General features: G+C 49.1%; 1 protein-coding gene across 2 annotated transcripts in view; it reads right to left on the bottom strand.

Moving 5' to 3' along the window:
- The window catches only part of IGSF3 (immunoglobulin superfamily member 3), a 171,671-nt gene that overhangs the window by 143,852 nt on the left and 2,449 nt on the right, over nt 1–25,370 (bottom strand). The window lies entirely within an intron of this gene.

The following is a 25,370-nucleotide window of genomic DNA, read 5'->3' as shown; positions in this document are numbered from 1 at the left end:
GCTGCAGGATTGAGTCCAGAGAGTGGTGGTCAATGGCTCAATATCTGGACGGAGATCGGTGATGAGTGATGTCCCCCAGGGGTTGGTGCTAGGGCTGATTCTCTTTAATACCTTAATCAGTGACATCAACAGTGGGGTTGAGTGCACCCTTAGCAAGTTCAGTGATGACACCAAGCTGTGAGGTGCGGTTGACACACCAGAGGGATGGGATGGCATCCAGCGGGACCTAGACAGGCTTGAGCAGTTGACTCAGGTGAACCTCACGAGCTTTAACAAATTCAAGTGCAAGGGTTGAGACATTACCAATGCCTCCCATTACCAATTACCAATACAACCTGGGGGATGAAAGGATTGTGTACAGCCCTGCCAAAAAAGACCTGGGAATAATGGTAGATGTGAAGCTGGACATTAGCCAGGAACGTGCCCCTACAGCCCACAAAGCCAACAGTATCCTAGGCTACAACAAAAGATGCGTGACCAGCAGGTTAATGGAGCTGATTTTTTCAAGGTGAGGCTGGATAAGGCTCTGGGCAACCTGATCTAGCTGTGATTTCCCTGTTCATTGCAGGGGATTTGGACTAGATGGCCTTCAGAGGTCCCTTCCAACTCTGATTCTATGATTCTATGACATCTTTCTTGTAGTGAGGGACCCAAAACTGAACACAGTACTTGAGGTGTGGCCTCTTCAGAGCTGGGAACAGGGAGACAATCACCTCCCTGCTCTTGCTGGCTACACTATTTCTGATATAACCCAGGATGCTATTGGCCTTCTTGGCCATCTGGGCACACTGCTGGCTCATGTTCAGCTGAGAATTAGCCAACAACCTCAGATCCTTTTCCTCCACACAGCTTTCCAGCCACTCTGCCCCAAGCCCATAGTCTTGCATGGAGTTGTTGTGACCAAAGCACAGGACCCTGCATTGCTTTTGTTAAAGCTCATACAGTTAGCCTCAGCTCATCAACCCGGTCTGTCAGACCCTCTGCAAGGTCTTCGATCAACACAACTTGGTGTCATTTGCAGACTTACTGAACATACACTCAATCCCCTCATCCAGATCATCATCCTGGCTAGGCTGGATTCCCTCTTTGTCCAATGTGTGCTGTGTGATTACACCCAAGACAAACTGCTCCATGACCTTTCCTGATGGAGAAGCAAGGCTTCCCCACAGAGGAAGGGTAGGTTTGTTGTGGAATGGGGCAGCAAAGGAACACCAGAGAAACACAGACCTTCTGGGAGAGCCTGAGTGGGCTCCATCCCTCACCCCACGGGTGGGCACCTCTAAGGCGTGGGCAGAGGTGAAATCAGCGGCACGTGTGCTTTTCCAGACAGTTATCCATAGGCTACATCCTTTGTTTCCAGGAACTGAAAGGGTGAAATCAGTTCTGTGTGTCTGGAGCACTGAGAGAAACACACTATATTCCAGTCACCGCTTACGTCTTGTTTACAGTCCCAGCCTTGAGAAGCAAGCGGCCTCCTCCTTGAGAAGCTCTCTTTCCTCACATCCCCACTCATTAAGCAAGCTGTCGACAGAAGCCTGTAACGCAGAGCCCAAACACAGCAGTGGGCTTGGGAGACTGCTTTATTTTTAGCAAGAAAAACCTCAAAACTGCCCTATATTTCTCCAGAGAATGAACTCCAGAACAGTTACTAGCAAAAGCTGCCTTGAAATAAAACTCTTTTTAATGATGGCGTTTAGTGGCACTTTCAAGAGCCCACTGCTGCGGCAGTTTCAGCAGAGGAGGGGAGTGCTGTTGGAGGCAGGAGCCCATGGCCCACAAAGGACTGAAGGGTGAACAGCACAGCAGGGCTGAACACAGCTGGAGCACGACACAGATGCCTCCACTAGTGGGACACAGCATTTCCCCTCCGGCTTTGCGTCATGCACCGAGCTCTCAGATTCCTAAGTGGGTTGCAGTGTGCAGTCCTTTTTGCTCAGTAACTCACTCATTATAGGCCAATTTCCACTTATAAATTCATTTATAAGCCAGTCCATTTGTGCAGATTGCCTTGCTGGAGGCAGATCTCTGCCGTTCTCCATCTCTCTCTCTCCCTTCTCTACTGGAGCCCCAAGCAAGGCCAGGATGCTCTCCATTGCCAGCTGAAAGGCTTCGGGCAGGAGTGACCAGGACCCCCGAGGAAGGGAATATTGGGGGAAGCAGGGCTGCTCCCCTCAGCTGTATCCCCACAGCCCCAGCAGATGGTGCCAGAAGGCTGGAAACCCTCCGGGAGCCGCAGCCAGCACAGCCAACCTTTTTGTAGCCATAGGATCATTTAAGGAAAAGACCCCTAAGATCACCCAGTCTGATCACTGACCCATCTCCACCATGCCCACTAACCATGTCCCTCAGTGCCACATCCACACAGTTCTTGAACACCTCCAGGGACAGTGACTGCACCACCTCCTTGGGCAGCCTGTGCCAATGCCTCATCACTCTTCTGGGAAGGCATTTGTTCCTGATATTCAACCTGAACCTCCCCTTAGTGTAACATAGGCCATTCTCTCTCTCATCCTATCCCATCCAGCAGCACATCACTCCCAGCACCAAACTTTCCAGCGTGATGTCTGTTCCCACAGTGAGCGGAGCAATGGAGGTCCCCCTCTTCTTTCTCTCCTGACTGACTGTTCTGGGTGATTTATTTCACTCCTCACTCTGAAATTTTCCTTTGCACCATTTCATCCTATTATTCCAGAATAAATCAGGATCATTTCCATGTCGAATTTTAGCAGAGGAGCACCACAGGAGGGAAAGTTTCAAAGCTGATGGCAGCTCAGCTAGCAAGAAGACCTCCTCTGCACAAACTGGCAGGGTCGGTGATCCCTTTGCACTACCAATTATAGGGCACCAGCCTCTCTCACCCCTGGGACAGGGAGGGCAGGATGCTGAGGACAAGCAGCATGAAGATGTGCTTCCTCTGACAGCTTTTCTCGAGCACACGTAGGAGTTGTGGTGAGCATTGCACAGCTGCTGCACTGCAGGGCTGGGCAAACAACTCCACGTTTGAGCAAACCTTGTTTGTATTCTGTATCAGCCTCCTCCTCTCCAAGAGCTGAAGACTTCTCACATCCCTCAGACATCAAAGGACACCATTTGGGCTGTGGGAGCATAGCCCATATCCCTCAAAGAGCAAGCATAATCACATCTAACTGCACACTGCCTTGACATTCAGGTTGTTGTCCCAGGCAGAAGCCAAGGGCATATACGAGGAGAGTAGTGAGACAAGTTCTGGAACCGAACCCAAAGGCCAGCATATAAAGTGGTGTTGAGCTGGGATACACCCATCAGCTTTAACATGGGGACATAAGCCATAGGTTGTCCCATGAGAAGTGCATGACTGTAGGAAGATGGAAAGATGAACAAGGATCTAAAAGAAAGCAAGCCATTCTGAAAGAGGCTGTAAGGACGGAAGCGTCACATGAACAGCCTGTGTTGGTATAGTGTGGTTTCTGTTGCTTGCAGCTTGTGTAGATATCAGATCACAGAACTGCCACTGTGTGTATCCTGACATTTCTAGAGCAAGTGAAGGCAGTGCTGAGCACCAGTGCATATATAACAAGTGCTGGAGATACTAACTGGATCTTCGGATGAGTTGCAGTTTCAGTTAGGAATCTCAAAGGTGGTTAGACTTCTACAATGGTGGCAAGCAAGAAAAAAAATTCAGTAGCTCACTGGCTTTTATACATACCTCAGGCTTTTGAAAGAACAAAGGTTGCTTCAAGTTGGCCCTTTCCTGTACACTCTTCAAAAGCCTCTGGGTTGAGACACAAGCATGTAGCGTGACTGTGTCATCCTCCTGCCCAGTTGCAATGGTCTTCCCACCCCACAGACTTCTAGGACAAAATGTCAGTCAGCCAGGGGTAACCTCAGTGAGAGCTGATGAGAGTCATAAGACAGGCCTTATCTGTGAAAAAATGCAGTGGAAGATGCCATCCCCACCCAAACAATGCCAACAAACCTTCCAGTGGATTTGCTAGGGAGGCCTGCAAAAGGATCTATGATAAATCCAAGAGTTTTGACTGGGACTCCCTTGTCCCAGTCCTGTCCACCTGTTTTTTCTCTCCCCAGCCAGAGAGACGCAGAGTAGGCTCCAGGAGGTTGCAGATAACATCACTATATCCACTTAGGCTCAGTGTATACTTGGAGTGCTGGTAAAAGATTTGAGATGGGAAGCAAGCTGAGGAAGCATCAGACAGCAAAAATACCCTCTAAAGTGTCTCTATAAACCCATCGTAGACGTGCTTGCTCCCAGCATCGAAAAGCATCATCTTCTACAGGGACAACAGACAGCCATAGGTCAGGCAGGCAGAGAAAGGAAAGGAGTCTTCTCTGGGTGTTCAAAGTGCTCACAATGGTGTCCAGTCATGCCCTGCATAACATGGGCTGCTTCAACAAAAAGCCCACAGTCAGCCAGAATTGGGGAACCTGAAGCAACAGGAACTTGAGAAACTCAGGGCCAGCAGAAAGTCTGGGGCCAGAACAGAGATTAAATATAGATCACCCTGCCCATGTACAGAACAAGCCGTAAGTCAAGCATCCCTACTGAAGCCTGGGAGTCCTGACAAACACCTCAAGGGAGGGAGGACTGCACGTTTATGTGAAGATGCAGTGCCAAAAGAGACAATGATGTTGCAGAGGAGGTGGCGCGAATCAGGTGGAAAAAGCATTTTTCAGGGCCTTGATGATGACAGAAAGCACTCCCACCGCAAGAGGAATTTCTTTGAAAAGCACTCTCGCTGGGGATTTATGGGAGAACACGACTGTATATTTTACAGTACCTTCTTATGGCCTCATCGGTCAATAATCTGCATTTAACTCAGTCCTTTCAGAGTGTGATGGACCATAACGCTTGTGAAGCAGCTGCTACATACTGAAATAATAATCAAGGAAGCAGAGAGCAGAGCTGATAATTGACTCTGCTAATGTGCAAGTTGGGACACTGAGTTATTGATCAGATGTGCTTTGGTGGCTCAGCAAGAGCTCAGTCCTGCTGGAAGTTATTGGCTGAACAGCTGTGACCAAGGGGTACTCTCTCCTCTGTCCTTTCCCATGAGGACTCCTCATGGGCGCTCATCCCCCATGCCACCACAACCCACCACATCACCCAACCTCCCAGCAGGCACAAGGCAGAGCAATAAGCTGCTTCCTGCACTGCCAGCTGCAGAAACAATCCTCTCCTGAACATGCCCTTGCAAAAAGCCTTCCAAAAGCTAAATAAATGGTGTCAGGCAGGTCTTCTCCTTCAGCTAATTCTCTGGTTTGTTCAAACACTTGCAAGAGTTCAGCAAGCATGATTTCCTTTTGCAGAATCTCTGCAGGTTGCACCTCGGAGCAGCCTTAGCAGCATTAAGTGTCATGGCTGATTCTCCTAATTTGCTAGATATGGCATTCATTTACACGTGTGTCAAACAGGCCTGCAATTCTCCAGATCATCCCAAGAGCCTTCAAAGATACTAGCACAACACACACCATCTTTAACAAATACTACTTTTCTTTTTCCCTCTCTTCTTGTTTTTTTTTCTTTCTCCTTTTCTCCTTTTTTCCTTTCCTTTCCTTTTTTGAAGGAGAGGACTATTACTTTTGGAGAGGCAGCACTTCCACCCCTGTGACTCCCTTGGCTGAGTGCCATGTAGACCTGGCAGCTTACCGACACTTACATGATTTGCTTCTTCCAGCCCCTCAATCTCTGATGCTATCTTGTCTTTGTCAAGACAGGAGGAGGATCTGAACAGGCACCTCCAGAGCCACTTTGTAGTGAAAATGAATGTGAAGGAAATATCAAAAAACATCTTTAGTTTCCTTAATCACTCCTTGTTACGTACAGGTGATTCAAACCATTCTCAAATATTTAAGCAGACCTCTCAGCATGGGTTACTTGAGAAATTAATGTTTTTATACCTCTAGACTTTTGCCCGTTTAAGCCAATTTTGATCTTCCAGGATTGTAAAAAACGATGTTCAGAGAAGGGCATGGAGAACTGAGCCTATATTGCCCCAACAAACCTCACTGAATATCTCAAGCTGGAAGAGACTCACTGGGATCATCAATTCCAACTCCTGGCTCCTCAAGGGACAACTCAAAAAACAGACCCAGTGCCTGAGAGCATTGTGCAGACATTTCTTAAAGGGACTGCCAGAGATGCTTCAAGCAAATACCTCTGGAATACTCTTCAACATATCAGTGGACAAAGGTAAAAGAAGAGTCAGTGGCTGAAAACCGGAGCCAGATGAGGTCTGCTGGGAAATAAGTTGTGCTGATAGCTGCAGAGGGTTGGCTGCTGTAGTGCATGCCAAGTGAAGGGCTGGAGACCCTCCTTCTTGGTGTCCTCTTCATGGCACCGTTACTCAGACCCAACACAAGATAATGGGGTGAAAATCACTGGCCTGACTGAGGTCAGCCAAGGTCTGCTGGGAAACAAGACATGCTCTGGCAGCCTTTTAGGTCCCAAGTCCCACTCCCAGTGCAAGGAGTCCTCAAGGTCCTTCATGATAGTGGTGCGTATGACACAGCAAACCTCAGGCCGCCAGCACCCCAAAATGCTTCCAAAACGTGACTAAGAGTGCAGTGATGTGTTGCTGCAGCACCTGGCAACAGGCTGGGGGAAACAACAACAGCACTGAGCAGCATCAGGAAGTCACATCACCAGCAAGAGCAGCCGGGTGGCTGCAGCTGCCCCACATGGAAGTGGTTAGCTGTGCCGTGCTTCGCTTTGCAGCATACGCAGCTGCCAATGCTCAGCCCTGGAAGCAGCAGCTCCCAGCAGCACACGTCTATGGGTGACAGGTTGGAGGTTATATGGGAAAGCATAGGAACCAACAGCTCCACAAGTGCCCTTGCTGCCTTGGGTGGCTCCTTACTGCTAAGCGGGCCAAAAGCAGTGCTGGGGCCATAGGGGCTCAAAGCTTTTGCCAAGAGGAGCAAAGCGAAATGCTTGCAGCTTTGCTGTGGCTGAAGAAGTGCTGAGCTGCAGCAAGAAAGGGAAAGCTCTTGTTCGACTCCCTGCTGTGATGCATGGGGAGCTAAGAAATAGGCAAGCAGGGGAGCGATGGCTTCATATGAAGACTCAGGATGCTGAGGTTCAGTTCTGCAACTCAAACAGGTAGAGGATGGGGATTTTGAAAAGTGGCGTTCTACAGAAATAGGTGTAATCAGTATCCACATGAGCATCAGGAGAACACTCCAAACCCTCAGCTGACAGAGCCTCATGTGGAGAATGCATACTTGCAGCTTTCGCAGCTGGCAAAACACTTACAGGGCAGGAGAATCAGTTCACATGGTCTCCCCTAGCCACAGCACTTCCCATGAGAAAGGAGAAGCTGGTGCATGAAAGGGGAAAGAGGGAAGTTGTGTATCTCAAGGTTCCTCCTGCATGAAACACTTTCTGACCAGTGTCACAATGGCTTTGTCCACCCTCAGCATACAAACAGTCTCCTGTTCCTGAATTCCAAGGGTGGATGGCTCTGCACCCTTTGACTATACACCAGTCCTGCAGACACACTATCCTTTCACCCTGGGGCTCACCTGGCTTTGGCTGCACAGGGATACTCAAGGAGACGTGACCCAATTCCAGACTCCAGCCTTTCTCCAGGTCTTTGCAGTTCATGCTTGGTCTTTGCTGCATTTCCCTGCAGTAGTAGGAGACACAGCAGATATCCCTCCTAGGGTCCCTTCTGGGACAGTCCCTATGTCACCCAGGTGTGCTGGCTCCAGTTGTTCCTCTTAGAGTCCCCTTCCTCTTACCGAGATAATAACGACAGCGCCATCCCATGCTGGGTCTAGCTAGTCATGTTGGACTAGATGATCTTAGTGGTCTTTTCCAACCTTGGTGAGTCTCTGATGCCCAAGCAGCCCTTGACCTTTGTGGCAGAAGTGCTGCCTCTGCTGGCCAGTTCCTTAGTGCTTCCTTTCTTCTGCAAGACGATTGATTCCTTTGTTTGTCCCCCCCAACTCCTCCTGAAATAAAAATAAAAACAGAATAAAAATAGAGACTTGTCTGCCACAGCGCTGCCCTTAATCATGAGGGTGCAGGTAGAGGCTATGTTTAAAAATGCAGATCATCCCACCTGCATCCCTCATTCACCAGCCTGCAGCCTGCTGGTGGACCCAGACTCCTCCGTGTCATTTATCCTAATCTGTCCCCTCGTGCTGCACAGCAATCAGCTTTCATCATAAGATCACACAGCCCCTACGCCCACAATAGCACACAAATCACCAGCCGCAGTCCTGTCTCAAATAAATCGTGGCTAATCTAGTTATTGTAGAGCAACAGGCAAAAAGAAAACACAAAACCAAACCCACAGAAAAACACCTGCTGGCCAAACAGAGCCCAGGAAATGCTTTAGGAACAGTGCTGCAGAACAGTCCCAATAGGGGAAAATAGATTGAAGCTTTGAGAGCTAGCGGTAGTTAGCCAAACCTTTAGGTGCATATGCATTTCTGCTGCCCTGTATGCATTAAGGAAATCTCTGCCCTCCTGCTCAGCAAAGAGCATACCTGCTCTAACCTCCATCGCAGCAACAGGGATCAGATCCAGGATGCTGTTCTAGATCTCTCTTCCTTCATCCTGCTCCATGTCTGTCAATGGGATGGAGGTCGAAACACCTGACTTAAATCAGAACTGACTGCCTGGAAGGGCTAGAATCATCATCTTTTGGTCTTCACCTATTACTAAATGCTGGTACATTCAGAGCAGCCTGTGAGCCTGCTCACAGAGCAAATGCAGTTTGGAGAGAGATGAGCCCCCACTGGGCAACTAACGTGAATTTGATTTCTTAGAGAAACAACACATTTGGCACCGTGCACCTTGTGATCACTTGGTTCCAGTGTGTTCTCCTTCCCTAATAGGATTTTCCCAGCACTACTTACCTCATCACCATTTCATTGCTGCTAAGCCGGGCAATCTGTCCCACTGCCTCAAAACAACTTTGTCACTAGCAGGTCTGCATTACCCATATGTCCTGCAGCCTCCACTGCTAACAACAGCCTTAATCTCCTTCTCTAATACCAGCTATCAAAGTAACACTCTCAGGCAGGAATAGATGCTAAATTCCAAATTGTTAGTAAAAGCAGAATCAATTATGAGGGGAAAAATGAAAAAGAGGAAAGAAAAAAAAAAAAAAAAAAAAGCTAAGAATGAGAGATCTCACACTGGGTTAAAAATAAATTTCTATTTATTTCCATGGCACACCAACAGCAGGCTTTGCAGGCTCAGAAGGGAAACGTGCCCAACTGAGGAGCGGTGGACCATGTGCATGGCCCAATAGGGCTGTATGTGGGGATGAGGACATGCCTGGATTCATGGACACAAGGCACCTCTGGGGGGACCTAGGCAAGCCCAACAGAAGCCAAGTACTGCACTGGTTAGCCATCACCATTGGCACGTAGAAGCACAAATCTCCTCTCTGCTTCAACCTCCAGAGAGTCAGCCTGACCCCCATAGGGCCTGGGGAAGAAGGACCTGCCCTCATAGGCTCTAACCAGAGAGGACTAGGCCCTCACTGAACACCCTGTATTCAGGCAGCTTTGATCATTCGTCAGTGCAGTGTGGAAACGGAGATCCTTGGGATCTGAGGAGGCAGCAAAAGGGCAATAACCATTGCTCTTTTTGTGCAAATCTATCCATCACTTTGTACTCTGCACAGGTCACAGGCTTCCTCATGATCTGGAAGCATCTGAGAGGAAAGAATGTCCATGAGGCACCTGCATTTCCCCTGGCTGGGCTCATGGAGGGACAGGACTTCCTTTGACAGCATCTTTTTCACAGCCCCTGAAAGGCTTGGAGTTGTGAACCACTGCAAAATGAGCTACAACTGCTGCCATCTCTGGCGTGCAGTTCAGATGATGACAGAATAGCAGGCACAGACAAATAAAAAATATCTGTCCCACAAGCATGGAGGAGGGGAGGAAGACTGCAAAATGAGAGTGGATTTCAGGAAGTACCAAGAAACAGCTGAACCTTTGAGAGAAAACTCAAGTCCAACAGGGCCAAGGGACAGTTTCAGCTGGAGATGATGCCCCTGCCGAAGACTTGGGCTCCAGAAGGAGCCTCAATATAGTGACCACCTCCAGCTTGGTGCATGTAAAGCTCAATGCAGGGACAGATTCGAAGGTCACATAGGAGGGAGACCATTCATGTTGGCTCAACAGTAGGTCAACAGTTTCTGTGCTGAATGTTATGCTAAGATGGATTATTGAAATGTCTTGAGAGCTTGTTTTGGCTGGGACTGGCAGAGAGGAAGGGACACAATCTTTCCATGAAGATTACTTGGTCTTCTAAAGACAGCCCCATAGCCCCATCACTGATGACCTTAAATTCACTACGCAGGGCTCTATAGCGACACCGGGAAATGCCTAGATGGTGAATCTATAAATGGATACCTCCCCACATAAATAAGTCAGAAGCCAGTGAGAAATAAAAAGCAGTAAGAAGTTTCTGTGAAGAAGAGCACCCACAGCTTAGCTATGCAAAATCTTCACCTATACCAAGTACGGTAAATGGGAATAAAGCTTTGAGTCAGACCTCATTTGTCCTATTAATTTGGCTGAACATAAAGTCACAACAGAAGGAAAAAAAAGATGCAGTCTCAAATAGCTTAAACTAAAAACAATTGTTTGCTAGCACACTTTCACAATAAAAGTAAATTAGCATGCAAGATATTAAGAACCTATCCCATCTTAAAAATGTCCTTAGACCATAAATAGAGGTGCACAGAAGATAGATTAGGAATAAATCTCAACCTCTCATGCCATTGACTCTCAAGTTAATTATACGATAATCACCATGTTGTTAATTTACAGAATAAATATCCCATATAAATTTAAATCTGCATGCAAATGCAACAAGAGTTAATTAACAGAACAGTAAAGTACCCAGCAACGTAAACACTCTGTTGACTCCACTCCCCGTTAATGAGAAGAATCTACTGGAACCTTGTGCTGAACTCCAAAAATGAGGTACTGTGTTCTATGTGCTGCTGTCTGTAATTTTAGCAGCCAAGCAATTTGTGTTTGCATTAAAAAATAAGTTGTAAGTTGGTCAGTCACAAGGAAGCACAAGAAAGTCCAGATCTCCATTCAACAGTGCTTGTTCGTATTCCTACCTCAATCAAATAAAGCACATAAGCATCCATGGAAATCACATGCTTGCATCCTGAGCTGAATAGGGATAAGCAAAGAACATGCTTAAATAATTTGCAGAACTAGATTCACCATCTTCATTTCATACTGCAGTAATTCATTTTCAGAAAAAGCTGTTTCTATGGAGACTTATTTTGGGTCCAGCAGAGATTTTTCCCTTTAATTCTCAGTATTGGAGTCAGCTTTTCTTCCTGTCTCCTTCTCTAGAGGAGATTTCTGATTTATTTTTTCTCTCCTCACTGTTTCATAGCAAACTGCTGCATCAAAGCTCCCTCGTTTGTCAGGCAGAGAAAATTCTTAACTATGCATTGTGATGGCGTGATGTCCGTAAATGAAAAATGCCATAGGAAAATAAAGCATAATCTAAAAACTTCATCTTGCCTTGCATTCTTCAGATTAAAGTGATTTACTCTACCAACGGGGAAGTCATCTGAAAGCATTTTCAGAAACAAAAGCCTTGTGGGGTAGTAGGAGAGGAAGAGAGGGTGTGAGGAGGTGCATGCTTCTTTTTGCTCTCTTCTGCAGTAAAGAATATAAAAATGCCTGGGTGACGAGACTATTTACTTCCAGTTAGCTTTTTATGTATCCCATTGCTCTTGTGCAGGGAGGTACTTCAGGTACACAACAAACTCTGGCTTGACAGTAGGAGCCAAGTGCCTTGCCTTAATGAAGAGTGTAATAAATATCTAACCAGTGACAGGATGAGAGGGAACATCCTCCTGTTACACCAGGGGAAGTTCAGGTTGGATATCAGGAAACATTTCTTCTCAGAAAGAGTGGCAGTGCATTGGCACAGGCTGCCCAGGGAGGTGGTGCAGTCACCGTCCCTGGAGGTGTTCAAGAACCATGTGGATGTGGCACTGAGAGCGAGCATGGTGGGGTGGGTTGGTGGTTGGACTGGGTGATCCAAACAGTCTTTTTAAGAATTTTGTGATTCTATCCCTTTCATCATTCCTTCAAAAGAGGTAGATCTTCGCATGAGACTCAAGACGGGGTTGTCCAGTGTGAGCTACCATGCTCCCAGATCACTGCTGGCATGGTGAACTTGCTCCCCAGGGCCTCTGGGCAGACCCAGAGCAGCCTTATCAACAGAGTCTCAACATTGTCTTTCTAAAGTCCGATTAAGTGCCCAAACGACAGCACAAAATGAGCTGGTTTCTCTTTCATAAGTTTGGTGCTTATCTAGTGAGCATCAAATTGATGCCCATTCTGAGACCAAAGAGCACCATAACCTCGGTGACCTTTTCAAGATGCCTTGAAACATAGGACACAGAACAGCAGGGCAGCACACTCATATCTTTTCTGTTGGCATAGAGGATGATGGACTCAGCCAGTTTGCCAAGAACACCAAGCAGGAGGCTTTGTGCCCCTGGTGGTGATTTCCCCCATGACATCCCCAGCCCTCCTCCCATTTCCTCAGACCCTCAGTAATTCCTCTCTGAGATGCCTGCCTCTCCGAGCATTATCAGGCCAAGGCGTACGTCCCACTTCATTAAGCCTGTAAGCCAGTGGCTGGATGATATCTGACTTGCATCCGTTTGCAATTTAAAACGGGCATTTGCTTCAGATCAAAGCGGCAGTGGCAGCAGGAGCAAAAATTAGCATCTCACGGCCTCTCTCTCTCTCTGGTTCCATTGCCACAAAGTGTCTCCCTCATTACCAGGGAAATGAAACATCTTTACAGTTCAGACTGTCCCTGCCTTTTATCCCACGGCCACTGCGCAAGCCATTATTGCCACATTTCACAGCGATTGGTCATGGCCCTATTCTCTTTCAAATCGGGCAGCGATCCTCTCCTCAGCATCACTGCCCCATGAAGGGGCTGCAAGGAGGCACTGCCTCTCTTGCTTTTCCATATTGCTCCCAGCACTCACCAATTCATTCCCTAGCGCTTAAAATAACACTAATAGCAGCCTTTTTTCCACCCCCTGACCTGTGAATTTTCACACTTGGTTGGAAGTCCAAGCAATGAATGCTCTCCCAGCCCTACAACGAGGAGAGACAGCAGGCATGAGGCTGAACACCAGCTCACCTCTTGCTTCACAGCCACCCCACAGTGCTTCATCATCAGTGTTCTCCAAGGAAGGGTCTGGGGCAGCCACGTGAGGTCTGGCTCCAGGGATGGTGAGGAGCAGCTCCTCCTCTCTCTCCCTTTACCAAATATCCAGGCTCAGCATCATTTATAAGCACATAGCTACATTTAGAAACCTACAGGAAAAGACGTAATGAATGAAAAGCAAGATACCTCCCTCCAAAGAACATGCTCAAAATTGCTGCTTGCAGTATTCTGTTTCTTGTCTGGGTTGCAGAAGTAACCTGGACTCTGCTTTCCTGTTTGCATTTCTCAATACAACCTGCTGGGGAAATAGGCTTGCATTTGTTCTAAACTATGTACATATTCTTAAAAAACAGGTGGATGACATCAATATTGCTTACTCCACAGCACTACAAGCAGCCCCTTTTTGCCTGAAGAGACACGGGGCCAGTTCCTCCTGCCTGCTTGCATTGCCTCTCCCACATCCTCCTCGAGCCCCACTCTTTGCACTGCTTCTGCCTTAGAAAGCACTGCTGGAGAGCAATGATTGCCTTTTCCTGCCCTGTGCAACAGGACTGTCATCCACTATCTGCTGGAAGAAGAGAAGGGGGAGGCGGGGAAGCAGAGGCAAAGGGCTGAATGCTGGCAGCAGGCAGATGCGGCACAGTGATTTCTCAGCAGTTAAGGAAGGGTTAGAGCCCCAGGAGTGATTCTGCTCTGCGTTAGATGCCAAAGGCCAGGGCTGAAGGACATGTGAAACAGGCAGGGGCTGCAAGGACCCAGTTTGAATGCAGAACAGCATAAAGTGAGACTAAAGCATCTTTTATTTCCAGTTATAAAATACTTTATCACAGGAAGAAAACAATATCAAATTTCTAAAGCAACTCAGAGTTAACAGGAAGGAATGAAGGCACACTGCTTCAGAGCGGGCATACCAAAAGAAGTGGAAGTTGTTTGCCTGGAAGCACTTCTGGAAAGTTGGGAAAACTTCCTCAACAGCCTTGCCCTGGAAGCAGCAGGGCAGCACATTGCTCCATTGTTCTCTTCTAACAGAGAGCGGAGCACTATAGGAAATTCTGAGCCATCATCTGCAAGAGGATGCAAAGCATCTCCTTGCCTGCAAGCCATTTGCCACCTGCACAGCACCCACCTCACCACCCAGCCTCCCTCCTCACAGTCTTGCAGCAAAAGGCCCTCAGGAGACCAGTCTTCAAGAGAGTCAGTCGGGCAACCCTTTGTGCCACCGCATACTGCACAAACTCCCTGTGTGGTCATCAAGCATTGGCCTCACTCCTTCCCAAAGGCAGAGCCAGAAAAGCATTCCAGGAAGGCAACGCAGTGCACGTGTTCCCACCTGACCCCTCACACCATCCATCTTCTGCAGAGCAAGGTCTGCCAAGCAGCAGAGCTGCACAAGACCTTCCTTACCCTGTTGGAGAACAGCATAGAAGCAGCCTGGGATTGATTTCTGATGGCACAGGGAGAGCAACTTCAGACCCCTCAAAGCTTCCAGCACAGTGCAGCTCTGTGTTTCTGTAACCCTCACAAGTTTTTCACAGCTAATTCATTCCTCTTGGGCCCAACTCTTTGTTGCCTTGTCGCCCTGTCAAGATACATACAAGACCTGAAGGACCACAGACTTTTCTACCACCCACTACCATACTCCTGACCCACCCCATGCTCCTTTCTCTCCCTCTCCTCCGCTTGCCTCAGCCAAATGAAATGTTCTCTCTGAAAACAGGATCGTTCTGCAGTTTTAACTGGGATAAGTTACAACTCTAAGGCCACTTGTGGAAAAAAATACGTCTTAAAAAACATAGCCAAAAGGTTTGGCAGCACCCCAGCAAAACCAGAAGAAAAAAAAAAAAGAAAGAAACCCCCCCCCACCGCAAACACACACATGCATTCTTCTTGCAGACCCTTTCATCAGAGCTCTGGGCACATTTCTCAAAACTACGTTAAAACCTCTCAACCTGCGTGAATGGAAAACTGCTACTTTGGCCTCTGGCTGAGAAAAAAAAAAGGGGGGCAGAAAAAGAAAGGAGTGTCCTATGGCTGGAGAAATCTCCCCCTCCCTGCCCACCTTCTTCCCTCACTCCACCAGATGCACAATCTCACGTTACAGCTGAGTCTGCCGCTCCTTACACAGCAGTTAGATGCCAGCAGTCGCTTCCATAGAACAATGTGGCGGCCAAGCCAAGGGCAGCACGGACTCAGCAAGTCCAGCACAGCCACCCCAAGGACTCACACAGCCTACATAGACCAACCCACACTCAGCCACAGCAGCAACATGGGGGTTCCTCTATGACACCACTCGAGCGATAACGATCCCAACAAGGTAGATTTTTCAGCAGAAGGCTCATCTTGATCAGGTTCACACTAAGACATGTGAAGAACAGGCCACACGGTTGTGGTGTGAGACACTGAGCAACAAGAAAATACAAAGCAGAAAATGAAACCCACATCTTCCTAACTGCAGTCCTCAGAGGCATGCAAAGGCAAAAAAAAAAAGCACTCAGGGCACTTAGAAGAATTAAAAAAACAGAAATGTTTTTGTTGTTGTTTAAACAAGGACGGATCATTTGTTTGGTTCTGGGCCCCTCACTACAAGAAAGACATGGAGGCCCTGGAGCATGTCCAGAGAAAGGCAACGGAGTTGTGAGCACCTGGAGCACAAGTCTTATGAGGAGTGGCTGAGGGAACTTGATTGCTCAGTATGAAGGAGGAGACTCAGGGGAGACCTTCTTGCTCTCTATAGGGGTAAGCAGCAGGCAGCACACGTTCCTGACTTCAGCAAGGCCTCTGAAATACATTCCCAAGATACTCTTATGAGCAAGCTATGGAAACCATCTGAAGGAAAATACTGAGAGAGAGCATGATACTGGTGAAACATTATCAAGATATGACTCAGACAAACAGCAGAGAAGTTGTAAGAGGTGGAGAAAAAAATACCACTTGCAGGAAAAGGTTGAAGTGGCTGAACAGAGAAGCAAGAGCTTCCCAAGTAGTCTATGGACTTCCTTCAGGGCTCACCCCTCAGCCCTAGATGGAGCTGTGAGCAACGTGATCCAGCTATAGGTGTCCCTGTTCATTGAGAGCTGGACTAGATTGCTTGTAAAGGTCCCTTCCAGCTCAAATGTTCTGTGATTCTATGGCCAGCCTTGCTCAGTTCTCAACCTCCTGCAGTGGGTTTTGTGATGAAGACCCATGTCCTTTTGGAGATGTTCTCTGGGCACAGGGTCTCCCAGAACCAGAGGGCAACAGTGTCCGAATTCTCCTACAGCAAGGGATGGGAAAGGCAAGTGCAGTGCCTTAAACGATATGCCAGCGCTCCATTTGCAGTGCTGCCAAGGATTTTTAGCTGGGCACTGCACAGATTTTGTCAAATTGACTTAAAATGAGCAGCAGTTTAATACTTTTGTATTCCAGGGCAAAACCAGTTTTCCCCTTACACCTGAAAAGAATACCACTTCCACACAGCAGCAGTGGACATGCATACCACAAGCACCTCGAACACCACAAGCAGCCACAACAGTGAACATGTGAGTGGGTTCCAAATCTAAGAGAGAGGAACATCCATTTTGAAAACCTTATCTGCTCAGTAACTCAGAGCTGTTTTGTTTCACTGAAAGTAAACAAACATTTTCAAGTATTCATTGCAAAAGCTACAGCAAAACAACAAGCCACCCCTCTTCAAGTACTTGGTCCTCTCAAAAGTCCAGTTCCTTTTCTTCAAGTTACACCTCCCATTACGGGCCAGCTAAGTTTGCTTGATCTCCTCAGCCCCTTGCAGTTCCATCAGCTGGTTTCCTCTCATGGTGCCCTTTTTTCTTTTCCTGGAGATGAAGCACCAGCAGAAGCCAGCAAGGGCCAGGAGAAGGATCAGAACCAGAGGTAAGCATAGGATAAAGTTCAACAACGATGGAGATGAACAGATCCTAGATGCAACTGTTACCTCTGGAGGGAGAAAACAGAGAAGGAAAAACAAGTGAGATCCCAAGCTAATTTGAGTTGCCCTCTTTTACTGTTTCTATAGGTTATCTTCTTTGCTCTTCCTTCAAATCTACGTTTTTGAGAATTCATACCACATTTTCTTGGTTATTTGAGAAAAAGGGGAAGAGAAACAAGGTAATATGCCTGAATTTCTTGTCTTGGGAGGTCAGATAGGGACCTATCTCACTCTCACAGCTGAAGCATCCCATCAGAAACAGCACAGCTGTTCAAGCCACGTAGTCATCACCCCCTGCTCCCTGCCTGACACCACTGACAGCTAAAGATCTGTCACAGGCTGTTCCAGAGCAAGGAAGTATGAGAGGAAAGTAAAGGAAACAAGAGGTCTCAAGGAGTTTGCAGGTGAATGCACCATACTCTGGTAGCCCCTCCATCTCCTCCAAAAGGCTGGGGTAGGTCAGTCCCATGCTAGCCTGTTCCTTCTGTTCTAAGCTCCTCGTGTTACCCAGTAGTCATGACCATTATGATCTCCTTTCTTTGTGCTGAGGGATGAGGTTTAGTGGACGTGGTAGTGATGGGCTTATAGTTGGACTTGGATGATCTTGGAGGTCTTTTCCAATCTTTATGATTCTATGACACACAGCTTTAACTTCACAAATTGATCTCAGATGGATGTGGCTTACCATGAAAGGCCACACCAACTTGCTTGGGTCTGTTCTGTCCATCTTAGTTCTCTCTTTGACCAATACCCATGCTGTGCTGTGATGCTTCATGCTTGCTCTGCAGAACCGTGATGGTGTGCTAGCTCTTTCGATCCCAGGCTGTCTCTGGGAGACCCACAAAGCCTGGTGGGCTCAGTTGTGAACCTAGGGATGAAGCAACTCGGCAGCTGCTCCCAGCCATAAAACTGGCTTTTATCCCTCTCCCTCTCAACTTCTACATCTTACCCACACAGGGTGAAGCAGCACTGACTCTCCCACAGGAAAAACAGGAGAAGCTCCCACAGTGCTAGAGAGGTATCCTAAAAGGGCATCAGGGCTCAGAGCTGAAGTGACCCCTGGTTGCAGGCGCATTGTGCACGACTGTGGAATTATGCTCAGACAACTTTTCAAGATACCTGCATCACCCAGATAAACAAAATAAAATGAAAAAGAGAAGAAAAAATAGCCAGCTAATATCTCAGATTTTGTGAAAGCCATGAAAACCACGTAGCAACCATGTAGATCAAACCACGTGGATCAGACTGGAGGAGAATTTTCTAGCAATGCCAGCAATGGCTATTCACCAGTAACAGTTAACAGGAGATGGAGGGGGGTGAGGAAGGAGAAGCCTGAGTGCCAGAGGGAGCTGCAATGGACAACAGCAAGAAGAGATCTGCAGAGGGCTTGGCGTGCTGTCGGTCCCTCGCAGAGCAGTTAAACTCAGATTAGCTCTGCCAGAGGTGCAGTTTTGTGCGTGTGCCAGAAGCAGGCACAGGGGGGATCCATGAGTCCCTCTGTGCCCTTCTATCTCAATTGGTGCTGGTAAAAGCAGGAATAATGACCGCTACAGACACCAGATTTGGTTGGAGTGGGGCAGCTCCAAAGCTGCATGCACCTCAGTCCAGTTGCATACAACATGGCTGATTTCACAGGTCATATTTCTTCCTCTGTGTGGGTCATCCGTGCCTCCTTTTTCCCCAACAAGGTGTCAAGAGAGTACTTTTTTCCTGTCAGTTACCTCCCTAAAAACATTTTGTATGCCTGACAGAAACCTTTCCTTTTATTTATTTAAGCTCCTAGATGTTGAATCCAGTCTATTTCACACAACCTAAGAGGACAGTGGTTGTTTTTTAAGGCCTCAACCAAAGACTGAGATGCCAAAAAAAAATTGCAACAAGATTTTTTCTCTAAAAAATGGTCAGCATTCTAGCCCAAATGGTTGGTCTGAGAGCAGGGCTGGTGATATGTGGTCCTGCAGAGAGCCTGCAATCCATCAGTGACAGTCAGCAGTACCCTGCTCAGGACTACATCTCACTCATGGCTGGAGCTCTTGGCATCCTACCAGACCTCCACCTCCAGCACTTACAGAACAAGAACTCAGGTTTCAGCCCTGGCAGACGGATAGGGCTGGGATGTTACTCCCAGCATGTGCCATTTTGCATTGCTCTTCTCCTCCATACCCTACTTCTCAATCCAGGTCAGTCTTCCCAGGACGACCTCACTGAGGTCCCTTAGCAAGTCCTCCCATCACTGCTATCATCCCTAGTTGCACTGCAGCAAAATAAGGAGGATGCATGATGCACCCCAGAAAGGTAAGGGTGGTGGGGGGGGGGCAGGGGGGAGGAGTGCAAGGCAAGTGGCTGTGTGCCATTACCTGGTGGGGTGGTGGTGAGCTGGGTGTACCCTGAGAGCGCCCAGGTCTGCAGCTCCCACTTATCCTTGTTGCCTCTCTGCTGCCATTCCTCCACCCGGCAGTGATACGTCCCGGCATCGTCCTCTTGCACACTGCCCAGTGTCAGGCTCAGATCACCAGCAATGGGCCGCCGCAGCTGCAGCCTCCCCACCTGCCCCTCCTGCAGGAACTCAATGGCACCATCGTGGTTCAGGGTGAGCAGGGGCCTCTTGTGGCCATCTTCCTTCACATGAAACCAGGTGGCCGAGAGGCGGGCGGCAGGCGGGAGCGTGCTTTTCAGTAGGCAGCCCAGTGTCACCTCCTGGCCTTGCCTGGCCAAGATGCTGCTGTTGGCCTTCTCCAGATGCAGCTCACTCTCTGGGGGGAAAGGGAAGCAGAAAGAGCTGTCACAGCATTGTGCACTGCTATGAAGGCACTCCTGCTTGTTCCTGATGGAAGTCTGGGAACTTGGATAGTCTTATGCATGTGCCTCTGAAGGACACCATGGATTCCCTTGTCTCTGTGACTCATTCTGTCTGCGGTGTTTTTTCCCCTCCACCATCTCTGTACCCCACCCCGTCCTCTTCCCAATAAGCATCCTTTGCACCAAAGAATATTTAGTAAGCCAGAGTCTAGATCATCTGAGGCTGAAAATGAGACATTGAATGGGGGAAGAAGCCCCCACCCTGCACATCCCAAAGGTGCAGCACCCAAGGAAGAAGCCCAGCTGAGCCCTCAGCCTTGCTCTCTCTGGCTGCATGCCCCAGTATAGGAGAAGCTTTATATCTGGACACCCAGAAGCACTGGGAAAAGGCTGCTCTGTATCCAGCACTGCACCGCTGCCCAAGGACACCATGTCACATAGAAAAGCAAGGGCTGTGGTTCTCTTTGTTGTGAGGTATTAGACATCTGCTGCTGGAGGCACAAATACCAGCTCGATTGGTTTGGGAGGATGTGGCAAATCCTCCTAATTCCCCATTTCCCTTTGAAAGGCACACTCCAGGCAAAGAATCCCAATATCTCCGCTCTGTGCAGGAACCTTTGTTTCTCCCATACCCTGCTAGAGGCCCCTTCAGACAGAACTTCCCCTCCCCTCCTCCAGCAGCTCACCTGGCAGCTGGAGCAGCAGCCTGGTTCTCCCCGACCACCGCTTTCCAAGGCCGTACCAGCCACCCTCCAGCCAGCGCCATTCCTCCACCGCACAGCAGTACTGACCCTGGTCCCCAGGGCTGGCCGAGAGAATCCGCAGCTGGAACACATGGCTGGACACTCTTTGGCTCAGGAACCGGGACTTCTGTGTTGGGGAGCTGAACCCAGCCCCATACTCTAGCAGGCCAGTGTGGCTGGCCTGCACGATCTGCATGGGGGTGGCATCAGCTGGAGGAGGAGGTAGGTAGTACCAGCTGATAGCCAGCTGAGAGTTGTTCAGGGGGAACTCCATTCTGCACTCGATGCTTGCATCAGCACCGCCAGCCACCTCCACGGAGCTCTCCCTCGTAGCCACCTGCAGCAGGCTTTCTGAAATGAAAGAACAAAAAAACCCTGGTGGTTTTGCCAACAGGCACCATCTTGAATGCTCGCAGCGGTTATTAACCTGAAGCCACACACTGCACAGCACGTCCGTAAGTTCCAACATCTGCTTACCACCCAACGCTTCAGCAGTGCAGATTTTGCAGTAATGATCACTGGGAGGTCTGGGAAGTGACCATCCCAGGGGACTGGAAAGTGCTGCCATGTATCTCACAGCACACAGCACTGCCTGGAGGAACAGGGGAGGGCAAGAAGTAAAGGAGGGAGAAGATCTATCTATCCTCCTTTCCCCCTCCCACTGTGACCTTCTGCACATGTCCTTTCTGCCCAGAGTCACAAGGCCAGGCCCACAGCACCATTTAAACCTCTGAGGTACACAGCAACACAGAATGGTAGATAAAACACTGAAACACAGATCATGAACTTGAGTATCTCAGAGATCTCCATTCAGGAGATTTCACACGCAGAGGAACAGGTTGGTAAGTTTTGTGATTAGGAGGACTACATTCTGCAGCACAGTCTCAACCTGTTGCTGCTAGAGCAGGTCCCTCTTCAGCTTTATTCTGAACCTTCTAAACATACTGCATGGCTTATGTTACCACCTTTCATAGAGAAGCAGCACTAGTCAGCAGCCATCTGGTCACCCACGTGGGTCACACATTCCCAGAACAGAATCATCGAATCATTAGAGTTGGAAAAGACCACTAAGATCACCCAGTCTGACCATTGACCCATCCTCCCCACCATGCCCACTAACTACGTCCCTCAGTGCCACATCCACATGGTTCTTGAACACCTCCAAGGTCGGTGACTGCAACACCCCCCTGGGCAGCCTGTGCCACTGCCTCACCACTCTTCTGGGAAGAAATATTTCCTGATATCCAACTAAAACCTCCCCTGGCACAACTTGAGGGTGAAAGGGAATGGCCTTTCTCATTACATCTGCACAATGTTCAGCAATGGCTGCAGTAAGTCTGAAGCCAAATGTCATCATGTCTTGCTGTCTGCTCTGTAGAGACTATGATCACACTTGCTTATCTTAATAACATTTACATCACTGCTACATGATCACAACCACATTTTTCAGTCCCCTCAGCTGCATCACTGTCCTCTGACCTCCTCAGAATGTAAAACAGAGCACCCAGCATCCAACTCCACAGAGAGCGCCAAGGGTGTAGGGGGAAGAGTACTGTGAAACTGAGGAGGGAAGGAAATGCGTTAGCATAGGCTATAGCAAACACATCAGTGAAGAAAGCATGGAAAAGCATGATCTCAATTCACTGGGTTGTGACCCCTAAAATCCAAAGGAAGAAGCAGGATGAGCAGCACCTTATGCAGTCCCAGAGACAACCCTACTGTGACACCCAGCCATCAGCTGTTTTAGTTGTGACCAAGAGGTTTGAAGGAACTGCCTGCATAAGCAGCACCGGCAGCACCACTCACCTGGTGGGATGACCTTTATCCCCACAGGGTTGGAGATGAAGGATACAGCGCGCTGCCCCTGAAGCGTCCTCCAGACTCCCACTTCACACTGGTACGTTCCTGCATGGCCAGCCATCGCACTGTGGATGTGCAGCCGGGAGAAGGCACCTGCCTTCATCAGCTGAGCTCTGCCCTGGAAGCGGGGCTGTGCTGGTCCCCAGGACACGGTGCCATCAGGAAGGACACGCACTAGCTCTTGGTAGCCATCTGTGGGTGGTTTGGGCTGGAAGAGCCACCCCACGGACAGCAGCAACTCCTCAACTGGGCGGCTGGCGCTCACATGGCAGATAAGCTCAAAGCTCTGTGTGTAACTAACGGTGGCTGTTCGGCTTCTCAGTGTGGCACGTAGTCCAAGACCTGCTTGAGAGGGAAAAAGCCCATGGTGATGGGACAGAAGTCCTGCCCTCTGCCACCCTGCACCACCCCCACATCTTCACCATCATCCAGGGCATCTCATGATACACCTCACACCAGTTCTCAGACTCATTTTGCACTCTATGAACCTCGTCAGCATGACAAAACCTCCATCACACTCCTCCTCTCCTGAGCTTTATTCTGCTCTTACAGCCCTAGCCACAGTTCCTGTCCTGCCCTGTCTCCTGGTCCACCACCAGGGTCCCCAAGCACCCAGCCTCCCACAGTTCTACCTTCTTGTCCTAAACTGATTGCAAAGAACCAGGCTAAAGATGTATGCTTCATTTTGGCTGCTGCTGCCCCCATCATGCTGATATTTGTCAGAGCAAATACTTTTCCCATTATCATCTGAAAAACGTGGCACACTGGTGTTCTTGCAGCAACAGAAGCTGAGCTGCGCCTGCCAAGGCAAGGCCAGACTCAGTGCATTCCTCAGCCAGGCATGTCTGTAGTTTTCACCCAGAAGACCCATTAGGATTTACTCACCAATAGGCTTCACGCTGATTCTGAGAACTGATGACAGGTTGGTTTGGATGCTCTGGAGACTCCCAGGAGCCTTCACCTCCAAAACAGAGCAGCGGTAGGCCCCGCTGTCCTCCAGCCCCACCTCACGGATAGTGAGAATGTAAATTGCGTTGCTTTGTTTGAATGCATGGAGCTGCCCCAGGCTGGCTCTTTCCTCATATTCCTTTTTCCAAATCAGCAACCCATGGGGGTCAATCCTGGCCACTTCTGTGCTATTGAGGACCCAAGCCACCTGGAAGTGTCTGCTGTCACTTCTCTGGGCTTCCAGCGTGCAACTGAGCCACAGGGTGTCCCCTTCAGAAAGGTCGTTCTTGGTGGCAGCGATATTCACACAGAGATCTTGGTCTGTGGGCAAACAAAAGCCAAGAGGGGGCAATGGTAGCTGTGCAGTGAGAAATGAAAGGGGCTCACTACTGAAATGTTTTCTTTCATAGAAAAGCACTGAGAATGGAAGATGTTCATCATGGAGAAGTGGACTCCAGCCCACGTAAGCCAGAAAGAGGACAAAGGAGCTCTGCAGCTTTGTGGCTTCTCCATCCCATCAGAAGCTGTAGATTGGAAGTTAAGCAAACTAACTCCATGACTGCCACTGGAGAGGCCAGAATAATTTACAGACAGCACATTACCCTCTGAATTTAAACACTAGCTCATAAACAGTGTATGAACAGGAATCCCAGCCGCTGCAGATATGTTCAGCATTCCCAAATATTTGCTGGAGAGTTTATAGAAACCGTTGGCGTGCTCGGGCCACAACAGGGCCAGCAGTCCCACAGAGGGGATGAAGGAGCTCATGCACCGCTCACCACTGCCCCAGCTGCTCTGCGGTGACCATCATAGTGCTTTTTTAGCACTGCTGCCTTTCTTCCACCCTGAGCAGCCACCACAGAGCAAATCATAGAATCACAGAAAGGCTTGGGTTGGAAGAGACCTTAAAGCCCACCCAGTCCCAACCCCCTGACATGGGCAGAGGTGCCCCAGGCCCATGCAACTCAGCCTTGAGCACCTCCGGGAATGGGGCATCCAAGCTTCTGCGAGCAGCTTGTTCCTCACCACCCTCTGCGTAAAGACTACTGCCTTCCATAGGGTTTCCTTATTTCTAAATGGCAGTGTGGAACCAGTACCCACAGCTATACACAGTCATGCCACCGCCGACCAGGGACACAAGGCCTCTTCTCCACTTAGCACAAGTCCCAGCAAGACCCTGCTGTGGGGTGGGACAGACACTCAGGGGGCAGGCATTTTGCCCTGGGCTTCACATGCTTCCATATGTAACACAGGCCCCAGCGACACTCTGTCCTTCTTGATGCCCAGCTGGCACACCCAAAGAAAGCCAGTGGGATGTCCCAAGCTGTGGTGGAGGTCAGATAGGAGAAAACAAAGCATCAGAGACTGTAGCATGGGGAAAGAGATTTTCACGACACACCACTGCAGAGACCACCCATGGTAGGTCCTTTGCTGCACAAAGCAGCTGAAGCCAAGGGCCTTACCCTGGGGAGTGACCACCAGTGATGTCCTCTCTGACTCTTTGCGGGAAATGTCCTTCCACGTCCCATCAGGATCCTCGATCCACTCAGCTGCCTCACAGTACAGCTGCCCCTGGTCAGAGGGCTCCACCGCCACAATGGAGAGTTTGTATGAGGTGCTCCCAACCTTGTCCAACCGCACATTCCCTGCCAAAAACCTCTGCGCATAAGCGGGTCCAGGCATCACGACAAAGTCCTTGGAGAGGGTGAGGATCTCAGCCCGGTGCTCTCCCCGGAGGCAGTACCAGCCAACAGAGAGGTGTGTGTGCTGGGCGGTGGACCTGGACACCAGGCAGGTGACCTCCATGGCATCTCCCTCAGCATGGGTGAGGTTCTTGGGTCCCATGGAAACTGAGAGGGTATCTGCAATCACTGAGCACAAGGGGAGAAGCACAGAACAGCTG

Source organism: Lagopus muta, chromosome 1, assembly GCF_023343835.1.
Source record: "Lagopus muta isolate bLagMut1 chromosome 1, bLagMut1 primary, whole genome shotgun sequence".
Taxonomy (NCBI): Eukaryota; Metazoa; Chordata; class Aves; order Galliformes; family Phasianidae; genus Lagopus; species Lagopus muta.
The sequence above is the reverse complement of the archived record's forward strand: the minus strand, read 5'-3'. Positions and strand labels throughout refer to the sequence as shown.